General features: G+C 37.3%; 1 pseudogene; it reads right to left on the minus strand.

The window, feature by feature from the left end:
• Positions 1-1,502: 1,502 nt before the first annotated feature.
• Positions 1,503-8,596, minus strand: LOC141520014 (small ribosomal subunit protein uS2 pseudogene; annotated as a pseudogene).
• Positions 8,597-11,051: the final 2,455 nt, after the last annotated feature.

Here is an 11,051-nt window from a genome sequence, read left to right on the forward strand (position 1 = left end):
GTTTCTCCATCTGTAAAAGGAGCTGGAGAAGGATATGGCAAATGATTTTCTTTACCAAGAAAATCCCAAATGAGGTCACAAAGAGTCAGATGAGACCGGAATAACTAAAAACAAAATCATTGGTAGAATCAACAATAAATTTTTAGAGTGTAAGGTTCTTGAGGGACAAATACGGTTTTATTAAATTGGATTGAATGTCTTTTATTGAGTGCCTTTTATTCTTGGAACTCTTTGTCAGACAAGAAGTATATAAAAATTAGTCACTAATGCTGAGTCATTCTGAAGTGACCCCATATTTTTAAATACATTTGACTTAGACTGTGTGTAATCAGCCTGCAGGAGAGGGTGGACCTGCTTGCTCTTGTCTCCTTATCCCTAATCCCATCTCCTCATAATGAGCAAGTGGCAGCTAGCCTGCTGTGCATACTCACTCACCCTATCTTTCCATATGAAGCTAATCAAAATACTTAGGGAGGAGCTTAAGCTGCCTGCAATAACCCCATCTCCTCATTGAAATGTGAACAAATCAGAATTGCCTATTCTTTATGTGGGAATGGTTTGGTCTTTTCCATAGACACCAAAGCCTTCTATCAAATCTTTTTCTGCTTTGACCTGCGGAACGAAATTCTTTTAACTTTCTGAATTTGCCTCTTTAATCAGGGTAAATGCATGAAAAGAATTTCTTTTAACAAGAGGATGCAAAGAAGGACCACTATGCCTGTTCCTCAAGGGGTTTGTATAGTCTATTTAAGATTGCACACACACATACACATATACACACACACACAAGTACACACTCAGACACATGAACACATGCATATAGAAAATACATAGAAATATATTTATAGAATAATATATAGAATAAAGAAAATAGAAATAGAGAAAAAATAGAGATATAGAAAATATAGAAAAAGCAGTACAGAGAGTGAATGCTAACAGGAGTTGAGGGAAAGAAGAGATTTGTTCTAGAAGAGGAAGGGATGTTTTACATCTCATTCTTCATTTGCTAAGATGTATGTTCTTTTGTCACTTACAATACTTGCACTTCTGGATAATAGGGCATTGCATAGCAACAGATTCAGCAGGTTTTTATAACTTGCAAGAATATCCCCTTCTTCATCCCTACCCCCCTGCAAAGAATTCCAAGTGAACTCATCTCTGGATCTGTTTCTAAGAAAATATGACATATGTGGTCCAGGATAGATGGAAAAGAATCTCTATTTTGGTTGCAGACAATGTCAGATAAATATGTAATACATTCTGTCAAACTCAAGAAATGATAAGACAACCAGGTATAAGTAGGAATTATGTCCCTTCCTAGGGGATGTGCAAAAAAGCTGACATATAGGCATATTATGGATTGGTTCAGTGATTCTATAATCACTGAAAGAATATGGTGAAGGATAGTGGAGAGAATGCTCAACATCAAGTTAGAAAATCTTGGAGTCAGGAAAATTCCTCCTTGGATATTTACTAACCATGAGCCCCAAACAAGTCACTCTGTCTCTCTAATCCTCTTTTCTTTTTTTTTTTTAAGAAACCAATGTTTATTTTCCATCCGCAGTTTTCCAACACTATTAGAGCATCTGGGTAAAACTTAGGACCACTCTGTGGTAGTTCCTACCCATTCAGTGGCGCTGCAGACCAGTCCTCAGTAGCCGGCTGAGCACTCCAATCTTCAGTAGGGAACTGCTGAATGGGCACAGATGGCACCTGGATGCCCTCAGACCAATCAGCCACCTCTGGCTGAGCAGCAGTGAATTCTGGGGCAGGTGCAGTCCATTTACCCTGAAATTCCTCCTTTGTCACTGCCTTCTCAGCTGCGACCTGCTCTTCCTTTTCAATCTCCTCTGGATCTCTGTAGAAGTAAAGATCAGGCATGACCTCCCATGGGTGCTCACGGGAGATGGTACCACGCATCTGCAGGACTTCTCGGGCCAGCATCCACCACATCAGACCCACTGAGTGAGCTCCTTTGTTGTTACATGGAATGGCAATGTCCACATAGCGAAGTGGGGAGTCTGTGTTGCACAGTGCAATGGTTGGAAGGTTAACATATGATGCTTCAGTCAAAGGCTGATGATCTGCACGAGGATCAGTGACCACCAAGAGGCGAGGCTCCCTGTGAAAGCTGCCTGGATCTGGTTAGTGAAGGTGCCTGGGGTGAAGCGTCCAGCAATAGGTGTGGCGCCAGTGGCAGCAGCAAATTTCAGAACACCTCTCTGGCCAGTGTTCCTGGATGAGATGACACTAACATCAGCTGGATTTTCAATGGCAACAATGGCACGAGCTGCCAGCAGAAGCTTTTCCCAAGTTCTCTTCAAATTAATGATATAGATGCCGTCACTCTTCCTTTTATAGATATACTGTTCCATCTGGAAATCCAAATTGGTGCCACCCAAATGGGTGCCCGCAGCGAGGAATTTGAGCACATCCTCCTCCTTCATCTGCAAGACATCCAGGGCTCCGGACATTGTGAAAGTTTCCCTTGAAAGTTACGACCGAAAACCGTGAACAACGCCGTATGGACCCCTCTTCTGGGCAGCACGGAAAGGCTAATCCTCTTTTCTTAAAAAAAAATATTTATAAAATGAGAATAATAAGAACACCTATCTCATAGGGCGTTTAGGAATGAGGAACACTCTTGAGATTGCACTGATATAGGAACTAGTCTTAAGATAGTTACCTAGCAGTGAAAAGTAGGGCAGAGGGGAGATTGGTCAATTAGAACTCAGCCCTGAAAGCATGCATATGCAGTGAGTTTTTCCTCTGGAAGTCTGGGATGATGTAGATTGGAGGAAGCCACTACAAATTTTTGTAGTAATCAATTTAGCTTGAGGTCACTCTCTCCAAGGGTTGAGGCAGTAAGAGGAAATGTGTGGTCATAGTGTGTTTCCAGAAATGCCTTGAAAATACTGTTCTTTCTATATCTCCTAAGCAAATTAATCCCTTTGTAAAATCCAATTGATGCTAACTTTTTAAATCTATAGTAGGATGCTAATCACTGGGTCAATTGGCAAATGATATTGGGAACACAATTAAATGGAGGTTGGAGATGATAATATTAGAATGACTATGTGATATCTCTTTCATTGGCATCCCTAGAATTCTGAGGGAAAGATGTAGACCTATTGTGGGGACTTGCCTTGCCAGGGTGACATGGAGTTAAGGACCGTTTATATTCTATAAAACCTATACTTATAGTATTACTAACCTTCTTGACCCACTGGAGAATTTTTATATTATTATTTTAAATTTTTTAATTAGCAGAAACAAGAAAATCTTCCCAGAACTTAATTTGCACCTTTCTAGCCCCATTCTCCAACTGATATTTCATGTATGTGTGGGAAAACTCATCCCCAGATCCTAACCAGCACAGAATCTCTGCAAATTTAATTCACTGTGTCTGGAGTTTCATAAAGCCAGAAAGCAACAAAGAAAAGAGGAAAGTTTAATGTCTATTTGAAAAAAAAGATTAAACATCACCAAATATAAAGAAGAAATACAGAATGTGTGATGTTTGTCTCAGTATAAAGAATCAGAGAATGTTGAGTTGAAAAGCACTATAGATCATTAATCCAATTTCTCCATTTTAGAAGTGTAGAAATTAAATTCTATGCTTGAGGTCACATAGACAGTTAGTGACAAGGACCAGATCTAGAACACAAATCTTACTTCAAGGGCACCCTATCTAATTGTTCTTAACAGTTCAAGAAAACAGAGATGCCATATATAGAATTATATACCTGAACAAAAGTGAAGCCTATTTTAAGTACTAACAGTAATGTACAAGCTTTAATTTTTTTTCCTGGAGAGATGTACCTATATTCCACTTTTGATTGATGACACAAATTTACAAAATAAACCTGATCATTTGGGGCCACCCATATGGTTTCACATACACTGAAACTAGCTGACCTATATGGAGATCAACTTAGAATTTGAGTCTCATTATCACTGTGCTCTAAGCAACAGAAACAACTGGCCACAGACAAATTAGATATGACTTTCATTTGCAGTGATTAAAGCCTGTGGAGAACCAGGAGCCTCCCTCAAGCATTGATGTCTCTGAAGCAATACAATGACCTTTTAAATTCAACTAATTCAATAATCATTTATTAAGTGCTTACTAAGAGTTAGGCATTGTGTTAAATTCATTCAATAAGTATTAATTGCCTATTAAGAGTTAGGTATTGTGTTGCATTCATTTAATAAGTATTTATTAAGTGCCAGCTATGAGCTAGGCAGTGAGCTAAATTTACCAATAAGTATTAAGTGCCTAATATGAACTGGACATTGTGCTAAATTCATTCAATAATTATTGGACATTGTTTTAAATTCATTCAGTAAATATTTATGAAGTAGCTACTAAGAGTTAGGCATTGCACTAAATTCATGCAATAAGTATTTATTAAGTACCTACTGAGAGTAAAGCAATGAACAAAATCCTTCCAATAAGTATTAAATGCCTACTATGAGCTAGGCATTGTGCTAAATATATTCCAGAAGTATTTGTTAAGTGCTGGCTTTGAGCTAGGCATTGAATTAAATTCATCAATAATTATTAAGTCCTAATATGAGCTAGGCAGTATGCTAAATTCAATCAATAAGTATTTATTTTACTGCCTGCTATGAGGTAGAGTTTGTGCTAAGTACTCTGGGAATACAAAAACAAAAAACAAATTTTCTGTCCTCAAGAAGATGAGGGGAGGGGGTTGGGAAGGAAGAGTTCAACCCATCTTAAGATAAGTATCTTCCATGCATATCTTATATATCTTAGACAACCTTATGACTTTGTGGAGCATAGTTATGAGACACAAGAACATAAAGATATAAGAATTGTACATTCTTGGCAGGAAAAGCTTGTAAAAATGGGAATGTTGACTCTCTGAAGAATGTTAGAGAATAGATTTGTTTATATAAGAGAAGTCTTTCTATATGTCCTGGTCAGTTAGTTCATAGTAATGTAGTACATTATGTCACTATGGAAAAGAATAAGAATATGGAACAACAGATGATATTGCTAACTACCATCTTACTCCTGTTCAACAAGATTAGGCTCTGACAAGTTCATACTCAAGCACTCTCCAACCTGCTGTAGGTGGCATGGGTAGGGGTATGAGTTCTGAGAAAGTAGCAGATTCTCCCACCTATTCACATCTTTCTGAGTGGTTCCATCACATCATCAACCTAGGGTTTGTGGTTAATATAGATTTATTCAATCAAGATTAATTGTGAGCCTCCCCTCCCTCTTCCCAGAACTTCCATCTCTTCTGAAATTGCTTTACTTCACTGAATCCAAGTCAAAGACCTTGGTATAATAGAATGAGCCCTCCCTCCCATGAGAGCAGTCGGAACATTTTTAACTGTTTATAGTGTTTTACTCTCTGTATAGAATCAATAACAAATATGGGGGGGGGGGTGAAACATTTACCACAGAGCTATCAGGGCTCCTAGCCAAGAATTTAGGATTTTTATAATATTTGATTAATAGATTTCAATGTTTCATTTTAAATATATATATATATATATTGCATATGCAAAATGTAAATGTATCAATATCAATTTCCTTTATATATTTTATTTTGTGCATTTAAAATCATTATTGTGAGAATTTCATACAATTGCACAGAAATCCAGGACAAAAAAAGTTTAAGAACCCTTGTACCAAAACCTGCTTCCTCCCAACTAGGACATAAACTACTTCAAACCCTGAATGTCAGGAAAAGATACAATTCAGCTTGTTTCATACTCCTGCAAGCTAGAAATGCAGTGTTTGAAACAAGATTGACACAGTCCCCAGCTATTGCTTAATTCAAGCATCCAATAGGACCACAAAATAAAAATTTCTGAAATACTGGATCCAGATCACAATTACATATGATATATATATGTACATATATATATATATATATATATATATACATACATATTTATTTAAAAATGAAACAAAAATCATAAATTCTTGGCTAGGAACCCTGATATCTGTGTGGGATTAAAACTTTTAAACCTAAAGGTCTGACAGCCAGTGCTTTTCTAGGCAGCAAGGACCTTCAACTGTTTTTCACTGTAGCAAGGTCATTGCTCATGAGTTAGGGTATAACCAAGAGCAGTCAAATATGGACACATTCTCTACTCGACTTTGTCATAATCCTTTATCCCTATCCCGCTCTCATTTCGGATCTTGAGATCTCTAGTTAAAGCTTCCAGTGACCAAAATGTATTATAAATCACTCTTTTCTCTGTCCCTCGGGACTGTCCTCACCTTTTTAGTTATATGGGAAGGGCTAATAATCCAAGACACAGAATCATTGTCATCAGAAAACTATAGACATGAACTATCCTCACAGAATGAGTGATCCAGAAGTCATATGTTTGAGAAATGGTGTTTTGCTCATTAATCATGATAAAGTGTGCTCCTGGCTATAATAATTTTCATTAGGAATAACCGAAGCTTTTCCTATACTTTCCTCCCAGTGAAACCCCACAAATTGATTTTCTGCAATCAAGACACAAGTTTAAGAAAGATAATTAGGCCCCACTACTGAAAGAAATCCCCTCCCATCATTGCCTGAGGGGTATGTCTTACCCTTACACATTTAGCATTTTGCCAGATTTGCCATAAATAAAGTCTAAACAGCTATAACTGCAACAAAATAATATACTTGTATATGCAGTAAACAGTGCTTACCCCACCCCACCGAGTAAAATCACTAATTAATAGTGATTCCCGGATATTCCTACTGGCTAGATGGCATAGTGGAGAGAAGGCTGGGTTTAAAGTCAGACAGACCTGTGTTTGACTCCTGCCTCAGTCATTTAGTAGCTGTATAATTCTTAACAAGTCACTGAATTCCTCTCAGCCCCAGGGTTTCTCCTCTGTAGTTTGGAGATAAAAAAAAAACTTCACCTATTTTACAGGATTGCTACAAGTATCAAATGGGATAATGTAATATATAAGATGTGCTTTGAAAATCTTGAAGTACTTTGTAAATATCAGCTGCTATTATTATTATTAAAAAAGAATAATAATTAAGAGACAAAGTCACACCGTAGAAAGACTTAACCATTAAATCAGAAGATCCAGGTTTCATGTCCAGTTCTGACAATTACTATCTAGAACAGAAAATGTCCAAACCATTGAACCTCTCAGACTCATTTCTTCATCCACACATTTGAAAGGGGGGGTGAATTTTAAACTAGCTTTTCCAAAGGTTTATTATAAGGAAAAAACTTCATGAACCAAAAATTCCTCCATCAATGTTAAGATGAAACTCTAAAGCATTATGTAAATGTTGAATTCATAATAATAAGAAATATCCATGATTCTCAGAAACCTCTATCTACATTTTCCATCACTCTGCCAACTTGATTGCAGAAATGAAGGGTTGGCCAAAAGAACCAAGAGTCAATTGTTATTTTTCTTTGTATCATGGGTTGTAATGGTTGGAAAATTCCTCTTCTCAGGTTATCAAGCTCCTAGAAATTACTCCTAGAAATTCGTCTATACTTGGGGGCCTCAATTTTCTCACTAGTAGTTCACTTCTCTATCAACTAGATGTCACAGTAGTTGAGTACTGGGCCTGAGTTCAATTGTGATCTCATACACTTACCAGTTGTGTAATTCTGGGTAAGTCACTTTAACCCTGTCTTGACTCAGTTCCTCATTTGTAAAAATGAACTGGAGAAAGAAAGAAATGGCACCCCATTCCATTATCTTTACCAAGAAAACCCCTAAATGGAGTCACAAAAAGTTTACACAACTAAAAACAATAAAACAAGAATAAAAATTCACTTCACCTTTTCAACTGACTTCCAGTGTCACAACTCTATTGGAACTATTGTTTCAAATCTCTTAATTTCATGCAGCTTTGGACCATGAAGAATCCTTTCTCCTGAATACTCTACTTGGTTAATAACTTCTTTTCCACCTTCTTTGCTACGTCATCATCCATCTCCCATCTCCTAAGAGCAGATATGGACAAGGACAAGGTACTTACCCTCTTCTCTTTACCCTCTACATTTTCTCCCTTAGTGATTTTATTTATTCCCATGCATTCTATCACCATTTCTGTGCAGATGACTCCAGTTCAACACATTGAAAGACTAGCCAAAGACTAGGCTGTGATTTGTTGCTGAGGAGAAATAGCAGAAAATTCACAGGCCTTTTTGGTCTTCAACTAGTCTAGTCCTTATGTTTTGAATGGAATGGGGAACATGATGGAAGATATTGATAGCAATGTCCTCATCATGGTTTTAACCTGTTTTTACATTTGAAGAAGTAGAACTCTGAGAATACTTGCTCCAGCCAGGAGTAATAATAAAAATCTAGAACAGTAGATTTCCAACAATAAGTCAGAGTAGAGTTCAGCTGAGGAAACCAAAGGAGCCAGTGAGAAGAGAAAGCAGTTTAAAGAGCATATGTGATCTTAAGTTAAGCATCTGCTACAGTCTGTGAGGAACAGCTAGGTGGTATAGTGGAGAGAGCACTGGACTTGGAGTCAAGAAGCTCTGACTTCAAACTCAGCCTTTAGACACTTACTAGCTGTATGATCCTGGGCAAGTCACTTGCCCCCGAGTTGCTTCAGTTCCTCATCTGGGGATAAATGGAGAAGGAAATGGCAAACTATCCTAGTATCTTTGCCAAGAAAACCCCATGAATAAAAGTCTATGAGGTCATGTAGACTTAAACAAGACTGAACAATTACCCTTTATGAGCAGGTTGATTGGGGGTTAAATGGTCCATAACCATCAGATAAAAGAGCTGATTGAAAATTACATCCCTCTATTTATGGCAAGAAGTTTGCTAAACATAGCACCCCTTCCTCTCCTTTAGTGAATTCTCACTGTATTTATTACAGAGTAAGTTCAACTTTTATGGACAGAATGTTCCATTATCTCTTATGTTATTTTAATATTATGCTATTTTCTTAAATGTCCTTGCTTTGAACTAGGTATGTCTGCTTTCTAATACATAAGAGTAAATGTACAAAGTTGGACCCAGGGACTATGGATTAGACTACGGATTAGAGAAAATGCTAACCTATAAATTATATAGAACCTAAGGTACCTTTTGAGGGTCTAGAGGTGAGGAGAGCTCAGTTATTCCATATATAATCACATCTTTAACTTTCTTCACTAACAATCTGTGCAACATTTCCACTTGATAGTCATTGACATTCAAATTCAACATAAAATAAATATGGTGCTCTGGAAAAAGCATTGAATCTGGAGTCCAAGCTCTAGGTTGAAATCCCAGTTCCTCCATTTCTCCTAACCCTGAACTCTGAATCTGCCATCCAGAAAAAACAAGATCAAATATCAGATCCTCTGCTTAAATCACTAGTTCCTTATTGAACAAAAAAGTCTATTCTTGTTACCTTTCCTACTTCTCAACAGATGAAGGTATTCAAAAGATAATGGAAGATTTCTTCAAATTCTGTTTTGTAGCAGGAAAAACCTGGAGAGTAGTATTCTCTAGTTCTACATAGTAATCATACCATTATATAACCACTTGCTTCTCTCTTCTAATCCTTATCAAATACTCTCTACCATGTTTTATTCCTCAGATCCCTACATTTCCACACAGGAATATATTTTCTTGATATGCACTGCTACACCCCCCCCCCCAAAAAAAATCCTGTCTGGCATTCAAAGTTATTTATAACCGGACCCTCTCTTAGCTATTCCATCTTCTTATACTCTCTTGCCCCTATCCATACAGATTCTGCATTCCAATGACACTAGCCTTCTTGCTATGCATCAAAGACTAGACTCTCACCATTTTTACTGGCTATTCCCTTCAAATTATATTATTCCCATATAGTTGCCATTCCTGGAACTCTCCCTCTTCATTTCTTCCTCCTGGCTTCCCAGATAAAATAATTGCAGATAAAATCTCATTGTTTTCTAAAAAAATTTTCTTGATTCTCCCTTATTGATGATGTTCATCTCTATTTGTTATCTCCAATTTATCCCATATGTGCATCTTGTTTTATTTTCATATTATCTCTCCCTTCAGACTGAGTTTCATGCGAATAGGGACTTATCACAGTACCCGATCCATATATGAAAGATTTTCAATGAATTATATTTGACTGACTTCTTAATTAGACAACTTCATTTCACAGTCTCTGTGATTAGTGACTCAGTCCAATGTTTGGAAGAAAAAGCAATGAAAAAGATATCTGAGATTCAGATAAGTTTCTAGAATATTTGGTTCTCCCTCCAGGCTCCTAGTCAATCCACAGTACACTCAGTTTTCCCCACTTGGCAGGTTGTAGCTTGTCCTTCATTATAGAAGAGGACCATATCAGAAAGGTGATACCATGACCCTCAACAGGAGAGAGAAGCTAGATAACAAGTTAAGTATTTGAATCTTTGGAATCACTCTGCTTGTGGGAAGCATTTCTGACCAGGAAATACCACTGTCAGCAATATCATCCTTGATTATGAAGGACAGCTGTTACTATTACACCCTGACTTTGCAGGTTCTCTACTAATTTTCTGTACCTCTGACAGTGTTCAAATCCAAGTCAATTTAAATTCATTTTCCTTATAAAAAAATTCATGACTTGTTTCTCAAGCTTTACAGGCATTCAGACAGCTGCTCATTTTTTTCTGTCTGCTAATTTTGATTTTCTATCATTTCAAAGAAAAGAATAATGGATATGATGAGCTGCAATTTGTGTCCTGCAAGTGAGTGCCACTTTTCCATTGATGAATTTAGGAATCAAAATCAATTCTGTGACTACAGAAATCATTCTTCCTCAAGTAGCTTTCTTTAAAAAATATATTGGAACCCCACCCCCCCAATATCAGAGCACAAACATCTAAAATCAACCTCTCTCGACTTTTTCCTTAAGAAGTCCACTTATTTTTTTTTTTTAGTTTTCTGCAAGGCAAACGGGGTTTAGTGTCTTGCCCAAGGCCACACAGCTAGGTAATTATTAAGTGTCTAAGACTGGATTTGAACCCAAGTACTCCTGACTCCAGGGTCGGTGCTTTATCCACTGCGCCACCTACCCGCCCCAAAAGTCCACTTTCATTTG

This window comes from Macrotis lagotis, chromosome 4 (assembly GCF_037893015.1).
Source record: "Macrotis lagotis isolate mMagLag1 chromosome 4, bilby.v1.9.chrom.fasta, whole genome shotgun sequence".
Taxonomy (NCBI): Eukaryota; Metazoa; Chordata; class Mammalia; order Peramelemorphia; family Peramelidae; genus Macrotis; species Macrotis lagotis.